Consider the following 18,680-nt stretch of genomic DNA (forward strand, 5'->3'; position numbering starts at 1 on the left):
CCAATATTACCAGGCAATTTTGGCTCATCATAGATACATCAATATCAGCTTCTATGTGGGCTGATAAGGACTGTGGACTTGGAGAAACGCCAAAAACATGTTAGAAGTAATTAAGATATATTGTTGCACTGGCGGAGAGCAGTTATTTTTCTCTACAATGTCCTGCCCAGGTTGTATCTTGGTCACAATTTTTAACCCAATTTAAGGGATCCCGATCAAGTATGTTTATGCTAACAGTATGTAATAATACAGACCATTGTCATTCTCAGGTCATCAAATAACAATGTTTTGTCACAGCCCTTGGTGCCTTGGTGTTTGAAAGGCTTTGTGGCAGAAAGGCTCTCTGGCTGGCATCCCATACAGACACTAAAGAGTACCTTGTGTGTCTGTACGTGTCACCAAGGAGAGTGACATAACATTGTTGGCATTTGACAACCTAGGAATAAGAATGAGTTGAACAATATTACCCAACGTATTTTTTCTGATTTTTCAGCTCGCAAATATTGATATCGTTGTTCGGTGCAGCAGAATAACAAACACACCTTTGCTCAACACTGACAACTGTCCACACACATGCAGAACCGCAAATATAACCAACAAACTCTTCTAAGCAGGCATCCACACACATACACAGACATGCTGTGACCTCTGAGGTTTTAATCTTTATGCAGTCGGGCCCGCTGAGTTGTGCTAAGACTTGATTTCCAGCAAAGGTGACATCCTTCAAGCTCTTCTTTCACATCAGCTCTTCACTCTTCCCCTCTCCTGCCTGTCCCGATCCACTTTTCCCTGCGCCTCTCGCTCAGCAATATCCACGCATATCAGTGCCACTGAAGCAGGTAATAAATCAGGAATTATAACACTTCATTTTGCACACAGCACACTTTAGGCCTCCAATCATAACAGTGGAGGATATTTGAAAGGGGGGAGTGAGCTGGTGAAGCCTCCTGACCAAGGATGGAGGGAACCTGAGACAAGGGGAGGAGAGAGGAGGACGTATGTTTAATCCAGAGTCTAAAGAACTGTCATGTCTTCCCTTGGTACTTCCCCTCATTTCAGAGTGTGTCTAATTTGGGGTGGCCCTCCAAACACAGAGATAACGGTAAAGTAGCTTCACCCTGAGGCTACAGCAGAACCAAGACCACAAACGCTGATTAACAGCCAGGCTTGTCACCATGTTTATCAAAGCTGTTTGCAAGCTGTCATGGTTAAGCCGACATTTTGACATGTCAAAGGCACAGGCCTGGCTAATAACAACAATAATAAGGACTTTATTTCATTTTAGCGTTCCAGTAAGCGATGCCAGTTAGACAGGTACGTCCAACTGGAACACACACATGCAATTCAGCCATCATCAATGCTATTAATTACACCTGTATGTGCTTTTCCTGTTATGACATGCCAAATTTTCTACTCTATAGGAGGACATGCAGGCATTCTGGCAGACACGAATAAACATACACACATAAAAGCTCAACCCCCTAAGGGAAGGGTGCAAAGAGCTGGAAAGCTGGTTGAGACAAGCCCAGAGACTACTGGTGCCTTAAAGAAACCACATGTAAATTCTAACTGTAACATTTGAATAGCCTCAAAACTAAACCACTGGCATCATGGAAATGGATATATGAAAAACAAATGTGGAAGGCTTGTATTTAAATACAAAGACAGAACAAAGGAGCCCACAGAAGCATCAAAAGCCCCGCAACCACATCGGTGTCAAAGTCTTGCACAAGAGACAATTAGAGATGCCAATACCAATATCGGATATCAGTCCAACACTGACTCAGATAGCTGGATTGGTGACAACTGGCCAGTCTGGTATTGCATACCATTATTTTAAAGTTCAACCGTTCTACCTGCCATATGCGAATCAGTTATATTACATTCAGTTTTGCCAAATAACCCTGCTGTCATTAACATCCAGTCATACTTAATCATTCCCTCCACTTTCAGACATCAAGACGTTGACAGCACTGTCCAAATGGTGTTTATTTCCAACTGGTTACAGCTTGTGCGGCACCAAGGAAAAAAAAGAAAATTACATTATCTCCACATGCCAAAATAACTGCTTCTAAACACACCCACTGGCTAAATCAGGTTTTCTGGCTGAATCGCTGTAAACAGGATCAGACCTTCCCCAATTCAGATGTTTCGTCATGACAAATGAAGCTACTGATCACCAACCATTGACCACACAGGCAGTTTCACGCCAGTTACTTTTTATTCAGTCTTCGTAATCTTTCCATATTTGTCTGTTTCTCCCTCTAAATCCTTTTTCCAGTGACTGACTGTATCCGCTGCTTTCCCCGTCTTCCTCTCTTATTGTTGCTGAACAGAGCTAAAGCAGACTTGACCTCTGAGATTAACTTCTAAGACATGAAAGCTTGATAATTTAGCAGGCTTTGTGGTGATTACAATAAAGCGTTAAACTGCTGTTTTAATTTTTCTCTGATCCCTCACTCAGTTTCTTTGTTTCTTTTTTTTTTTTTTTCTCCTCTTTTTTTTTTTTTTTTTTTTTAAATGTGGCTTTCAGGTACGTGCCAGCCTGTGGAGATGATCACTGTATGTCAGGTGTGCAAGTGTTTAACCAAATGTGTGTGCATGCGTGGTGTGCTGAGCTCAAAGGACAAAGAATAAACAACTGGACAAAAACAGTCCTATTAATCCATCCCATCTTATCCCATTCCATCACATACACACACACAGAGGAGCAACATGCACATCTGTGAGCCTCATCAGTGCAGCAGTTGATTTGGTTTGCTTGAAGCACATGGATTACAGCTTTCCCTTATAATCCATAGTGGTGATGAGGAAGAGTCTTAAAGATCTCAGCTCCTGGTGCACTAAGCACATCTGGAATGAGGTCAGTCGACTGGCCTGTAATGCCCTTTTAAATTGTTATTTCCCTTCAAATTCACATTTAACTGCCTACTAAATTTAGTAAACTCTCTGCTAATCCTCTGAACTACGGCTAAATCACTACTATTATGATTTAACAATTATATAAGTAGATTAATTCAGGGAGAAAATTACCAATGACTTGAATCAACACATCCTTTGACACATTGGAAACACTGAACGCTACATTGGATTTTACTGATGTTCATGGTCCTCTGTTGTGTTAACACCCAACAGATGCAGCTACTAGCAGTTCAGTTACAGCGCTAGAGTCTAGCAGGGACGTTGATGCACTGTCATACATACAATACAAACATGTCTCACCTCTCACGTACCTCTCAGACTCTGCCTTGCTCTCAATTTTGCGACTGCCTCAATTAGAAAGAAAAACATGACCTTAGTTTCGACTCTCCTGACTCTCTCTGTCATACTTTGTCATCCTGTTCAACTGCCCATCCAGTGTAAATTACCTAAGTATAGGCCATGTGGGATAGATGGAGAATGTGGGACATGCTAGTGAAGACAGAATGTCTATACCTGCAGAGACTTGCAGCCCTGCGGTAATGGTCTCAGAAAACCAAAAAATGAGCAGTTTGACAGGATGTGTCAAAAGTGCCCTTCCAGCTGCTGAGATATCCCATTTTTAAACACATTCAGCAAATGGTGCTGTATTATAACTACTGCCTGAGAAAGAGCAGAGACAGAAAAGAAACAGCTGGCATGACAAATGAGCACAAGTGGAGAAGTGGATGTGTCATTTCCATAAAAGGTCAAAGGAAAAAAAAAAAGGAAAAAAAAAACAGAAAGTCAATGGTTGACGCTCACACAAAGTGCTGAGAAAGTAAAGCAACACTGTCATTAACATCAGAAACAATGGTGCTTAAATAATTATGTGATATCTAGGCTTCTCCCCAAAATAAACATCTTCACACTCCATTCCAATTATCATTAAACACGCAACTAATGTGAACACTTGTGTAAAAACACCCCTTTAATGTCATTCTTCTACTGTCTAATGAGGAAAGTACAAATCTCTAATATAGAAAAACTAATATTGGCATGATGCCAGTAGCTACCATTAGGTGTCCATAACTCTAGTGAAGAGTTGCCCTTGGGCTTGCTGTGAAAATGTTTACAATGTTAATATTGAATCGATGAGCCAAATGACGCACCATGGTAGTCATTCATGCAGCTCATGTCCATGAAAGTGACTTTAAACTAATAGATAAACAGATTCTGCAGCCTACACATTGGACATGACGGTGCTGTCGCAGAGGGTAATGCACACACCTATATATCTCTCCTGCACACCTTGCTGGACTTGACTGCAAAGGGAAGGGTCAGAGCTCAATTGCTGCTCAATAAAAAAAGAGTCTAATCTGGCAGGTCAATGGAGGTGATGCCCTTGAACTGATGAAAGCATCTAAGCAGTACATTCAGAGGCATGATCCCAAAAGCATGATTTAATACTCACAGAGGCTGAGGATTGCATGTTTCTCAAACCATCTGTTGACCAACCATCCTGATAATGTATTGGTCTGATTCCACAAATGAGTTTAAGATAAGGTCTTATTCTCATTATTACACGTTTTGTCTGCCATACTAAAAAAATACTGTGTGATTTTAAGGTGTTTCTGTTTCTTAGTTAGCTATACTTAACACACAAAACAAACATTTAAACATTACCTGCTGTTGGGGTCACTAATTATATTCCAAAAATGATTAAATGTGTGGTTATGCATGCGTGTGTAAGAAGAATGTCTATTCAGCCATAAACCTGCACCACAAGCCTCATGTCAGAGTCATACTTGGTCTGTGATATCCTGGGGCACAAAGAGGCATCTGAGAGGAGGAGGGAAGAGAGGTCTAGTGGGATGAGGGCCATGATTAAATGATTCACAGACTCATAAATCCACTCTGTCATCACTCTGGAAGAAGCTACAGACTCATTCACACTTTCTATCACTTACACACATGCACACACAGATTACAAACCACAGGCAGTGTACGGCATCACAGGCACAAAATCCCCCACTGCTACAGGATCCCTTTGGCCTTGTATACTAACATCACAGTGCCCACTACAGAAACAAGGCGTAACTTGTTTTCTACTTGTTTGCTGAAAGATGTGCAAACGTACAGACATCACACGAGAAACTTGAGTAGTGTTGCAAAACAGCTTTGTTCCACAACTGCTGCCGTTGGCTTTTGGAAATGGTGGGTGGGCTAACTGAGGTTTGCGAGCGAGCCACTATGTAGGAAGACAAAACGGAGCTGTCAACGGGAGAGAGAGTTATGAGTTCTGCTATGGAGCAGGTTGGCAACTGTACCACTTTTACATTTTTTTTTTTTGTTTGTGCTTTGCTTGTGTCCCTTTCCATCTAAACAGTAACCACTGACCAAGAGCTGGGGTAGTCTCTCACAAAGCAGAAAACTAACTCACGAGGAACGGGGCTGTCTGACTGCCAAAGAAGAAGAGGAGGTTGAGAACAGGCCTTTATACTGCGTTCATGTCATATGGGATGGATTGTAGAACTGGGAAAGATTCCCATGTTAACAACTTGCAAGCATTTATGTCATCAAGATGGTTGTACGATTGCACAGTTGGCCATGTGAGGATTAAAAATAATGTGCACTTTTCAGTTTAATTCCATTGATTGTTAGACTTTGATTAGAGGCCAAGGCAGATATATCGGAGCTTTCAGAAAAATGTGAACCTCCCCTGTCGTAATAGCAATGTAGATGTTGACGTGAATGATATTTACAAGACAGAAATTCACAGGGGCCGAGGCTAAATTCCTGTGCAGAGGTATGTGTTTTCATGTACCAAGCAGTCAATGTAAATTAGGTTATGTCGCCGCAAGTCCTCCTTGGCTTCACATCGTTGTGACAGTAGTTGACTATTCAAAACATATGTCGATTTTAAAAAGGTGCAACAAAACACAGGGTGCGCACATATTCTAGGTGTGTCTAAGAACATGCTACAATACCAGTGATGAATTTAAAGAAGGTCATTATTGAATGTCATCGTTACAACTTACAGTGTAATTTCTGGGCGATTTCATTTGCTTTAAAAAACACGCAAAAGACCCGTTGCCATCAACACTGCAAAGTCAACTCTGATTTTACAAGAAAAACATCCTTGAACATCAGCAAACAAACAAACTGGTGGGTAAACGGAGTTCAGGCAGGTTTATGCTCCATTACATGCATTTCCACAGCCTCTCCCCTCCGCCCCACTGTTTGTCTCCCCACAAACTTTCCCTCTCCCTTTAACTCCATCCCTCAAAGCCGATGGCATAAACACATCAGACAAGCTTTCTAGCCAGCTGTTGTTCACAGTGGCAAGTGAGAGGATGCAAATTGTTATCCAGCGTTTTACCCCTCCTCTCTCTCTCTTCCTGCCTCTCCTCCTCCCCTGCTTTCGTCTTTGCACAGTTGGTCATGGTCATTTTTATACTTTGATTTCCTGCAAGCTTTACCTCATTGCATTGCTTTTCCTGGAGACATGGAGAAAAACCTCTTGCATGCACGCACACACACACAAACACACACACACATACACACACCTATCCGGCTGCCAGATTTGCCGGTGGGCCCAGAACAAGCCAATCAAAGCTCAACTGGAAGGACTGCCATGACAATGCAGAACGGATGGACACAAAGAAAGGGGAGGGTGGAGGGAGGGATGAAAACCTCTGTCAGGACTTGTGCTTTCTCCACTGTTACATTTGTAGGCTCAGAGAGAGAGAGGATGGCCTTTTTGTGAGCCAACAGAGGAAAAGAAGAGTCAGAGGGAGGATGCTTGATGCAATACAACAAAGTGGCTCACCTTTCCTCTTCTAGTCCTGTCATCTGGGGATTGGAGTAGTGCTGATGTCTACAGCAACTCCCTGTGCTGCGTGTGTGTACAGTAAGGCTTGGTTTCAACAGCCAAAGACTTTGCCCATATAGATACTAGTGGACATCTTGCATAGACTGTCAAATGAATGTTGACATGAATGGTTGTTTAATTCCATCCCCAAGTACTGGTGCCTTTCTCTCACTGATAAAAGTGTTAATAATGAATCTTCTGGGTCCAGTTACTGTCACATGAAAGGTCAAAAGTCCATCACAGTATCAACCCATCAAGTCTCTTCAGGGCCTCCTGCTATTTCTCAAGGCAGGCACAGCAGTGAGGACAATTTCTGTGGAGGGGTTTTCAGTTGACAAATCATGTTGCCATAGGAACACTGTTAGTTGCGTGGGTGGCAGGTAAGGTAAGGATGGTGCATGTCACTATAGTGGAAAGATCTAATAGGTCCTCCCTACGCTGAGCAGAAATGCAAGCTTGAGATGGCAATAAGCTTTCAGCGTTCAATTGATGTGAGTCTCTGTACAAGAATCTTCACAACAGGGGAGGCAGTGAGAAAGGATGACACACATAAAACATATGTGTCAGAGTTGAGGGATGATAGGAAGTGCGAATTAACAAATCCTGCGGATTCACCAGTGTGGGGAAAGAGGTTTGCTAGGGTACATGGCAAAACTTTCACATGCCAGCACATTCGCCCTTTCCCTTCCAAGTTTAATCACAGCAATCAAAAATCAATACCCGTCAGCGATGAAAGTCCGAGGCTTCACCAGAATAACAAATGAAACACGTTTTTATTCCAGGAGAGCAACAAATTTCTCCCCAGCACTTGGCGATAGCTGGGCCCTGGCTAAGAGTCAATCACTGCATTTGCACAGAAACAAGCCATTCCAAATCCCATCAACAGGAGGGAAAAAAAACCTCAAGAAAGGCAAAATCCCAAACTCAAAAGGGAGTAGCACACAGAGAGAAGAATAACACGAAAACCCAATGTAAGCCTTGTTAAGTCTCTCTGTAACATCCCAACATTATGCTGCTAGAGTATGATATATCCTGAGGGGAGGGGGGAGACAGGAGACGGTGGGGTGTTGCAGAGAGGGTAATACAGTAAAACCGAACCTCCCCCCTCACCACTGCCTTCTGGCTATAGCACGGCAGGGGTCCTCACTGAGCCTGCTGTTTCACAATTACTGTGGTAACGCTGCATACTGATGCCCCCTGACACCACTGACACTCAAGCCAGACAGGAAGTGAGAGAGAGAGAGAGGGGACAAGAACAGAGACAGATACAGAGAGTATGTGGGGGTGACACAGGGGTGGTGAGACATATCATTAACTTGAAATCCTCCCAACAGACGATCCCTCCTGCTAAGAAACAATATTATATTGGAAAAATATAGTAATCAAACAGTATCACATTCTCAGCCAACACTACTCAACAGGGCCATTCCAACAGGGGTCTTGTCAATCACAGCAGCACTACACTTCAGTAAGGACAAACTATTCTAAATAACATATCATTTTGCATGGCAATTTTAGTACTGGTCACGCAGTCTTTTTTCCCACAGCAAAACTTGTAGGCAGTCTCACAAAAGCTTCATGCACGCAGCTACCAAAAGCTTAACGCTGGTGTTCTGTTGTTACTTCCAGGGTGGTGGTGTTTTGCATGCTCTCAAAAGCCACTCACCTCTTTAGCACCGAGCGCCGTTAGCACTAATCCTCTGCTCAAGTTGAAGCAAGTACAACTTTTCTGAAAGACAGCGCTCATAAATGTCACCCCAGAGCTCCTACAACCAATAAGGTTAAAGCAGGGCTGGGACCAGATTGAACTACCAAGAACACAAACAGGACTGTCAACAAACTGACATTACCCTGAATAGCCAGGACCAGAAATACTTGGTTAATCAGTTACACGTATCTTATTCATGTACACATTTAAATTATCTTATTAATGGACACATTAAAACATTACAAATTTCAGCGGCAGTTACAATACAATTTGGTTATTGAAGAATGTGAAATCATTGCAAATAGCCCTTATACTCAATATTGTTTCAGGAAAAAAGTAACCTTATAGATTAAATTGTGCTCATACTTGTATGTTTTCTTACTTTTAGCCTAGTCTAAGCTTAAACTTCCTGTGAAACATGAGGGAAATCAGTTGTTCAGGAAGTACCTAACTACTACTAACACCACTTTGAGGGCACTGAAGATCCTAATGCTCAACTAGTTGAACTGTGGAGGCCATAATAATAATGTAGTACAACACATTAGAAGTGCATGTTTAAAGGAACATACTATCAAAACATGATTTGCTCCTGCAGTCTCACTTAAAGAAGCCCTTGATATTGTAAGAATGGATTGATGAGAAAAGAAGCTCAAACATTGCAGGACCTGGCAGCCTGAACAGAGACCCTGTGGGATAAATTACGAGCCATAAGGAAAACTGAATTCATACGTTGGTTGTAGGTTACATGATAAATATTGAGAGCTCTGAGGTATCGTCTGATATGGATTAATAAAACGTGTGTGCAAGCATGCATGCATACTTAAGCATGCGTGCCCATGCTTCTTTGCGACAGACAGGATGAAAACAGAATTAGGGGCCTAATCCTTGCGTGGACTTAAGGCGTCGGCACAGGAGCAAATGAGAGAGAGCGGGAGGGGAAAGAAAATGCCCTAAGACCGTCTGCAATTTTCTCATCATTTCATGCATCTGAAACAAAACTAATTTACTGCTTGTCATGCTCGGCTTGGCACACACAAACGTTAAGAGCCAATATGCGCAGCGTGTCACCTGCCACTGCATCAAAGAGAGCTGTTTATATATCAGACTCACGGCTCCATATGAATCATAGAGACCTGGGAGAAACGCTTAATATGGTCTTATCAAAAGGAGCAGTCTGGCAAACCCACTGATACGTTGGTGCCTTTCCACATCTCCCTGATTCCCATCTAACACAGCAACATCCCATGTCTCCTTCTCACTTTATATCCCGCCTCATAGGTCATTCCAATGTCACGACAGTCGGGACACACAAACACACACAGATAAAGTTATGTGCTTGGCAGCTTAGAGTGAGGCAGAAAGATATGGGACGAGAGAGCTGGAGGCAGAAACAGTCAGCGAGAGAGAGGGATTGAGAAAAAAGATGAAAGCAAGCATGAGAAAAGGCTGGAGGGAGAAAATAAAATTGGTGCGACTGTGATATAGTAGCATGTACATGCATTGGGCCCCATTATAAAGGCTCGTGACAGCTTAATAGGACCCTGGCTGCCAAGGAGAAAAAGGAAGTTCTGAACAGCAAGATAAGTGTGCACATACACACACATATACATATATGCTCTCTGTAGGCCTCACACATGTGCTGAGTAAACTATTCATAGGAGAACAAAGGTTCTCATTAAATTGGACATTGTGACGCATATTGATCTCTCCCCATAGAATTCACAACGCCTATTGTTTGGAGATCCTCTCTTCAGATCTCGGCTGTCATTGCTATGGCAAACATCAATATGCAGCTCTGTGGTGCATTACAAAAGGGTTAATTACATACTTGTAAGCAATTACTCTCTTAATGTAGCAGAGAATCCTCCCCCTGCATTGGAATGTAGATCAAAACCATCAAGCCGTCACTCATTGATACCATCTTTCTAATATAGTGTCAACTAAAATGTAATAGACTTTGAATCTTGCCTGTACATCACACATCAGATTTGAAGCTACTCTAAGGTCAAGTCCATACAGACGAGATAACAAAAAAATAGAGCTTTTAGGAGGCGAGTTACACTAAAAATTGCTAAAGCTCTCATCCTACAGAAAAAAAAAATGTTAGGACTTTGCAAATAAACAGGCACATGCTAGATTTAATTGTGGCCCTGCAGCCATTGTTAAAGAGTCATGTGTCTAAGCATCTGAAAATATGGGAGACAGATTAAGGTGGGAAGAACAGTTGGTGACACAAAAACACAATTTGCAATCTTCTCTGTGGTGTTTGGTGGCATGGGAGAGGGGGGGCTAATTGGACACTAGCCTGCGTCTGGTAGTCCTGTCGCAGCCCAGAGGGGTTTAAGAGGGTGTGTGTGCGTGAGAGAGAGAGAGAGGCGGAAAGTGAGCGAGAGAGAAAGAGAGAGAGACATCAAGTGAGAAAGAGAGCAACAGAAAGAGAATGAGAACAAACAGAGAGCTCCATTCAAGTCCAAACCACAGACGCATCATTCAGTCTGACATGACGATACATCTCTGTGACCAGGAAATTCGTATAGGGCCTCGCCAGGCCAGTCACAGATGCATCATTCACACCCACACACATGCACACTTCTTGCTGAGTCTTGCCTACACTGCTACCAGGCATTTATATCACTATGGTGAATCTTTCTATGATTCCCCATTCATACTCATTCATAGTTTCCGAGTTGACGTGGAGACATTGCAAAGATTTTCTATGGAGCTTATTCGTGCAAGTGCACCACCCCTAAAATGTAATGAATGTCTTTACTGCCAAGGTTGGAGTGAGAGTTTATCCATTAGCAAGCCATAATATTGACAGGGCCGTGCTCTGCAGGTCCAAACTCCAGCCTTGTAGCCGTAACATTGGCCGACAGACAGGGGGTAGTATGTCAATGTGAGGTGCTTACAGGCCGATAAAGGCTGCTGCTCCAATTCCTATAGGCAGGCATTGATGGACAGCAGACGGGGGGGGGTCTGAGTAGTGCTCTTACAGTGTGTAAGAGTTAGGAACTGAGCTGGAATTTGGTGAAAGGACAAGGAGGCAAGACACAGATGGGATAGGATTATCAAACTGCTCAGGGACTAAATGACTTTGCCCTGAGACCTTGACAACAGCAGAGCACACACACCAACACACACAAGTATATACATCTAAGAGGACGAGCACACAAATGGAAATATTCAGGAATGAGCCAAGATGCACATTGATATTGAAAAACAGACACGCAAACTCACACAGTCACACAGTCAGCCACCATCGCACTGACACAGACAAGCAGAGGAACGTCAGCCTGGACTAAAGCAAACTTTGGCCTGTAAGTGAGCTACTTGCCTTTACCTAAGAGAAGCTGCAAGTTTCACACAATTAAACAACAACTAATAAACTACACATCAACCAGCCATATCTGCCTGAAGTGCCATCAGAATGACTTGGGTGCCAAGGCAGATCTCAAAAAAAAAAAAAAAAAGGCAGAAAACCCAATAATACCACATGACTTGCCCCATCACACCAAAGCACAAGTGTAAATGCTATAAAATCTATGCTATGGAGAGATTATTTCCTAATAATCAAACTGAAAATTGTTATACATGTTAATTAACATGTGGATCTTTTGATTAATTACCCAAAAAACGCACCACACATAATGTTACTGTAGTGTTGAAACAAAGTCAAAATTGGTGCCAACAAAAGCCGAGTTTATGGGATCACTCCATCCACTGCACCAGCTTGTGAAGCCACACTGCCCCTCATGGTTTGTCCAGGATACAGTCTCGTCCCTTCAGCCACGCTCTGTTCAGTGTGCAGCAGTGCACTGAACACAAGTGTGCAAACCTTTTGTTGGAATCATTAGTCAAATAAATAAATAAATAAACCCACACAACTCAAAATGTATCATCACGGTGCTCGCAAGACATCTGTGCAACAACAACACAATGCTGTACATTAAGTTTAGAGTTATATCAAACAGCGTTTGGAGGGGCAACACTGAATTGATGCATTGAGCCTGGAGTGCAGGTGGATAGAGGGAGGGAGAAACCGGCAGAGGGGCTCAGAGTACTCAGTGTGACTGCTGTACTAGGGATCTGCATTTTGCATAGGCTGGAGCAGCTGCTTTCTGTGCATGAGGTGCACAAGAGGATGGGAGGAAGGGAGGTGAGGAAGGAGGGAGCGACGGAGCAGGAGAGAGACAAAAAGTCGCATTTGGAATCGGGGAGCGACGTCACATTACATGGATTCAGCATGTGCTGAAGAGCCTGCACTGTTACTTCCTTTGCTTAAATGTCTAGAAATCAGCTCAAGCTCCAACAAACCATCCCATTCAAGCATAGATGACACTGATACCAGGAAATGACACACAGGCAGGCTGTGCCAAAGGGGGTGATTAACCTTCTGTACAACTAGGATGTTGGTAAAAACCAATGTGTTGATAACAAAGTAAGATACTGTATACGGAACAAAGGCTTCATTTTAAGACATCACTGACCGATCTACAAAACTCAGGAAAAATTACTCATCATCATGTATCTTGGCTTACTCCATGTGGCGCGACTCCAACACAGGGTAAAGTGCAGAGCAATCAAGAGAAGGGTGACCGACGTGAATGTTATACCTCTAAATTATCTCAATAAATGAAAGACACTAGATTTGTTTAACGATAATTTGGCAGTGCCGTAGAAATCTAGCCAAGTGAGTGAATCGAACACTAACAGATCACCGCAACTGGGTTCATAATAATCTACTGAATGCAGAAGAACATGACTGACATTTATAAAAATAGTGAAGTACTCCGGCGCAAACACTCTCCTGTCCTCGTACCTACTGTATGAAAGCAAAAATCCTTCAAATACTTTTCAATAATCCGCAAAAAGAACAAGTTTAACCTTAAAGTACACACAGCAGGTGACCGTAAAGGACAGCAATTCCATGACTCAGGTCATAACAGTGAGTGACTGTGTTTAATGTGACTTTACCTAAAGTCACATTAAACTCAGTAGCCTGCTGCATACCACCGAGAGTATGTCCCAGTAGAGTTATTACAGTACAGTGCATTCTGTTAACTTGGGTATCCCTTAAGTCAAGCCCTGCGGTCAAGTTCAAAAGCTCTGAGAGGAGACTGGCGTATCCCAGCGATCCTGAACCCACACGGGAAGACATGCGTCTGTTACGGCTCATTTTGCACAACGCAACGCGGGTTTTCAAAGAATTACAAGTCACAGTTGGCACAGCTACTCTCAAAATTACAAATGCGCGGCTACATTGAGTTTCTAAAAAAAATATAGTCATACACTGGCAACAAGGAGATGTTTAAAGGCAGAAGTGTGTTAAAATGATTCACGGGGATTGAGCAACTGTGAACCCCCGATACTACCAAAGAAATACAAATAAAAACGTTTCGGAAGGTTCTTCATGGTGCCATGCTTGGATAGTTTCAGGCTACATCAGATCCAACGTGGATCCCTACAAATGCAGAACATGCTCCAAAGCTGCATGGATTAACGAAGTTTTCCAAGAGAACCACGCTGTGTTCATCACTCTAATTCACGATGTTTTCCGATCTGCCTTTTAATTTTAACCCGTCACAGAATCACAGCTGTGAAGCATCCTGCACAAAACCATGTGTAACAGAATCTCTTTTAGTTTTGACCATTTCCATTATTTACAGCCGAGCCACGACCGAAATCCCAAATGCGGTCCACGAGTCTACATGCCACTAAACGCTAGTCCTACGCACTAGGTTTATCCCCGAAGGCACTGCGTAAAACCGACGCGGAATCCCCGACAAATCTTTCAGTTTTTAACCTTCAGAGTTTAACGCTGCACGAGGAACGAGCACATTTTGGACATGCAGCTCGCTCTGGCTTACAGGGGATGAAGGGCATGGGTGATATGAAGCGCCAAACGGAGGGAATCCAGTCAGCACAGGGTCCCAAGTTGAGAGAAAAAGGAGGTCATTACATGTTTCTGCAATTCTCCCTGGGGTTAGTGATACGATCCAAATGGACAGGTTCGGAATGGAACCCGCCCGATCTCCGGAGTGCGCAGAGCGGGCTTGGCGCAGCTAGAACAGGTGCAACACGCCTCCGTCACCTGGCTGGTGCAGTGGCAACCTCACACCCAAAACCTGGCTATAATGGCACCAAGACAATCTAAAAGCAGTCCTGTTTGTGGAAACTAACGCCGTGACGAGCCTCTTTCCTTACCTGTAATCTATGCAGATATCACTTCACAGCCGCATCGACACTGCGGATAAGAGGCACGTCCAGAGCAATCCCCAACTCCTTTTACTCCCCCCAAAAATGAGAAACGCTTAGAATAATCTTATATCCTGATCAAACGTCTTGTCCACTTTAAATCCCCGGTAGAGGTGTAGATGGAAGGCGATTCCTGCACGGGAAAAAGAAATAGCAGCAGACTTCCAGCAGCATCCCCGATCAGCAGGACTCTACTATGCCGCTCTGAGCTCTCTGAGACCCGGGAGCAGCACCTCCCATCCCCCGGCGAGGACGCACTTGGTATGCCGTTGGAAAAGCCGCTGCGCCGTATGGGATACCGCAGGAGGCTGTGCTTGTGTGCGTGTGTGTGCGTGTACGTGTGTGTGTGTGTGCGTGTATAGAGCGTGTGTGTATATAGATGTGACTCAGTGCGGTGCTCCTGCTCAACTGAGGTGCCGAGGGTGCTGCAGCGGAGTGCGAAGGGAAGAGAGGGAGTGCGGGAGGGACGGGGAGAGAGAGGGAGAGAGAGAGAGAGAGGTGCGCTGGCTCGGAGTTTGCAGCTTCGCGGCGGATCTTGAGGCTCGGGAGGGACTGAGTAGATGGCGCTTTGCCCGTTGCACAAAGCGACTGTTTTTTTGTGTTTTTTTTTTTTTTCCTTCAAGGATCCTGACGCGCCCGCAGTAACATGTCGGGTCTGGAGGGGGCTGCTTTTGGATTACATTTCAATTCTATGGCACATACCCTGAGCTCCACACAAAACAACACACCATTTATGACCATGATCATGTTTATGATCTCATATCTTTGAAGACAAAGTGCCAAAGTGTCATCTGAAGGGAGACAATCCCACTAAGCAATCGCGTACACCACTTTTATGAAGAATTAAAAAAGTTGATTTTCAGGTTTAACAGTTTCACCCTTTGACGGATATTTTTCACCTAATAAAACAAACAATATGACAGACGATGTGAGATTAAACAGAGCTTATGCTTTGTTAAAATAGGGGGTTTATGCAAGGTTTATGTAATGCATCCATCCCGTTGAGAATGGGATTTGGCAATGCCAAAGGGGAATTTACACAAATACCCTACAATGCCAGGGTGAAATGATCAGATCATCGGATTTGAATATCTAATCGCAGGATCATTTAAAGATAGAGATTAGGCAACACAGCAACATAATTACGACACTTGCATAGTTGTAGGGGATTAGAGTCTGCATTTTTGTTCTTTGATGATCTTTTAACATGCTTCAGGAGTGCATCCTCCCCCCATACATTTTAAGCAATTAATATTCTAAAAGAGCTAATTATGTAATCATGTCTTTAGCGAAATAAGCGATGTGGGGGTACAGGAATAATGCCCTTTTAATAAAACATAATATTAAGCCTACTCCTTCCCTTCACATAAAGACAACTCAAAACATCTACTAAATATTGCACACTATATCGAGCCAATGTTGAGCTATTTATTCACATCTCATGAGATAACTTCCCGATCAAGCCCCCCAAAAATATTAGCATTTTAAACAGTCAATGATATGACTGAGGGTTTGGGGATTTGGCACTGGGCTCAAGGAAAGCAAGTAACTGGGAAAACAAATAACTTAATGAAACAATGAGCATGCGCCCCCTGACCGTTTATCCAGTATCCCTAAACCTCAGACAGGCAGCGTGCACTCGGGGGGTCTTTTGGACGGGCATCCGTGGCCGCTGCAGCATCCTCTCCCTCCCTCCCTCCCTCCCTCCCTCCCTGCTGTCACTTCCAGAGGGTTTCCTCGCTTTGAAACACTGCATCAGAGCCCCACCTACAGGCCGAAGAAACTTTACAGCCACTGACACTGATAAATACAAACTGAGGCAAAGTGCTCCACCGGCTCTGTGACCATTATGGCAATTCACTTTTTGGGATTTGAACGGACGGGTTTAAACATTAAACTGTACAAAGCCATACTATGATGCATATTATACAAATATCACAAAAAAGTCAGCCCAAATAACTTAGCCTTCAACGACCTGCTGCCTCTTTGAGCATTCATGTTGGTAATAGTTCGCATAATTTATACGAAAAGACACGTGTTATGGTCAAAATGAAACAAAATAGGCTGTTTAGCAATATTTCAGAAATATTGGTCACATATATGTGGGGTCACTGCTCTCTAGGGTGTAGAAGGAGAACCAAAAGCCTGGAAATGGCATGTATACTACCATTTTAAAGGCAAAAAAAAAATAGCAGCAAAACAGCTAACACAAGCGTAGCCAATTTAGTTAGCACTTAAGCTAACTTTACCAACATGGCGCCTGCAACGGCTGGCAAACATTTCAAAAGCCACCACCCAAACATTTGAAAAACCGTGCTTACCTCGAATATTTTCCACAGCTGTCTATCAAATAAGTAAACTCCGGTGTTCAAATGCATGGTTGGCACAAATTTAAACTCCAGTTAAGGCTTTAAAGTAAACAACAGGTGAGTTTTAACGAATTTAATGATGTTACAGGAACAGGAAGTGTCAGCACCAATTAGAGCTACTCTGGAGTCACGTGACTGTCGTCTCGCCCTCCTGTCTTTTTTTTTTTTTCTTCAGAAACTAAGCGTTTCTGAAGGTACTGTAAAACAAATGTCCGTACTGTAAAACGACCAGCCACTATGCTTTTTCCATGCTATAGCTCAATCATATAGCCTGTTGATATGTGGAGGAATATTTTATTCTAACAGGCCTGATAAAAATGTATAAATGAGCCTGTAGACATTCTCAACTTTGGAAGTTTTACTTTGCCCGCAGGTGTCTTAAATTATTTAATAAACCACGCTGTGTGCAGTCTCACGTATTCTGTATCTGCTTGTACCAAGCTGTTATGGCTATTAATGGCTTCAGTGTTACTTCAAATGAGATATTGTGTCCTGTATATCTCTGTACGTTTCCCTAATAATTTACCCTGAACCTGCTGGACTTATATCAGAATTTGAAATGAACCTCTGTGGGTATGAAACTTTGCCTGACCTAAATTTGCAAAGATGAACTGGAGGGGCACGCTGCATCTTGACAGGGTGGGAGTTTAAAAATCAATACAAAGATGATGAAAGATGGTTTTTTTTTGTAAACAAATAAACACATGAAAGCGAACAAAAGGGTTTTTAGGTCTTACAGTCCAATGTCACCTCTGAGGAAGACTGACCTCTTGTAAATCAATTCACATAATAAATCAACAATAGCTGTGCATTTGGGGGTGGTCGCTACTTGCCCAAATTTCTCTCTTTGACAGGTCATTGATTTCAGTGTGTCAGGTCTGTGCTCATTTATTATACTTTGGCCCGTGTGACAGACTCTGAGGGTATCCCTCGGAGTCATTTGGAGGATGAAAATGCATAGATATCACCAGACCAATTGGCTTCATTTAATTATTCAGCACAAGCGCAGCGCTAAATCAACAGTCTGTTGATCTCAATATCAGATAGCTTTCAAAGCACAGCAAATCAATAGCGCTGCAATCTACAGTGACAACAGTCATTCCATGAAGGGTCAGGATTGCATGACCTTAATGAAATTAATGTTAAGGTGACTGGTCCACCGGTAAATCAAACATGCTTGGACCAAATGATAATGGGCTTGTGTAATTGTGTTTTATCATCGGCATCCATCCTATCTGTGTGCTGCATGAGCATACATGAATTCAGTCCAAGGACACATAGGTTTGTCTTGACAGCCTAAACACACAAGATTGTTTTTTTTGTTTTTTTTTAGCACAGTTGGTTTAAAATATATAGATCAGATAAGTAGAAAATTTATATGCATGTCAGGGAAATATTTTAATGTCCATTGTTCTCTCACATGGTAAAAATACCTTATATTAATAATGGTGCCAGGGACCTTTCAGGTAAGGTAAACTACTTTATGGTCATTCAAGACTACACACATGAGGGATGCAAAACTAGTCCACATTTATTTATTGCTTGGAGATGAATCTCTAAACAATGTTTGTTTGCT

At 42.8% G+C, this 18,680-nt stretch overlaps 1 protein-coding gene across 2 annotated transcripts in view; it reads right to left on the minus strand.

Moving 5' to 3' along the window:
• Positions 1-15,180, minus strand: part of plxna4 (plexin A4) — a 227,147-nt gene extending 211,967 nt beyond the window's left edge. Inside the window, exon 1 of one of the 2 annotated variants that reach the window (XM_076722299.1) lies at positions 14,685-15,180. The gene's annotated coding sequence lies outside the window, so the exon portion shown is untranslated. The remainder of the gene's footprint in view (positions 1-14,684) is intronic. The other variant, XM_076722300.1, reaches the window with a different exon arrangement.
• Between the last annotated feature and the right edge of the window lie 3,500 nt (positions 15,181-18,680).

Source organism: Chaetodon auriga, chromosome 22, assembly GCF_051107435.1.
Source record: "Chaetodon auriga isolate fChaAug3 chromosome 22, fChaAug3.hap1, whole genome shotgun sequence".
NCBI lineage: Eukaryota > Metazoa > Chordata > Actinopteri > Chaetodontiformes > Chaetodontidae > Chaetodon > Chaetodon auriga.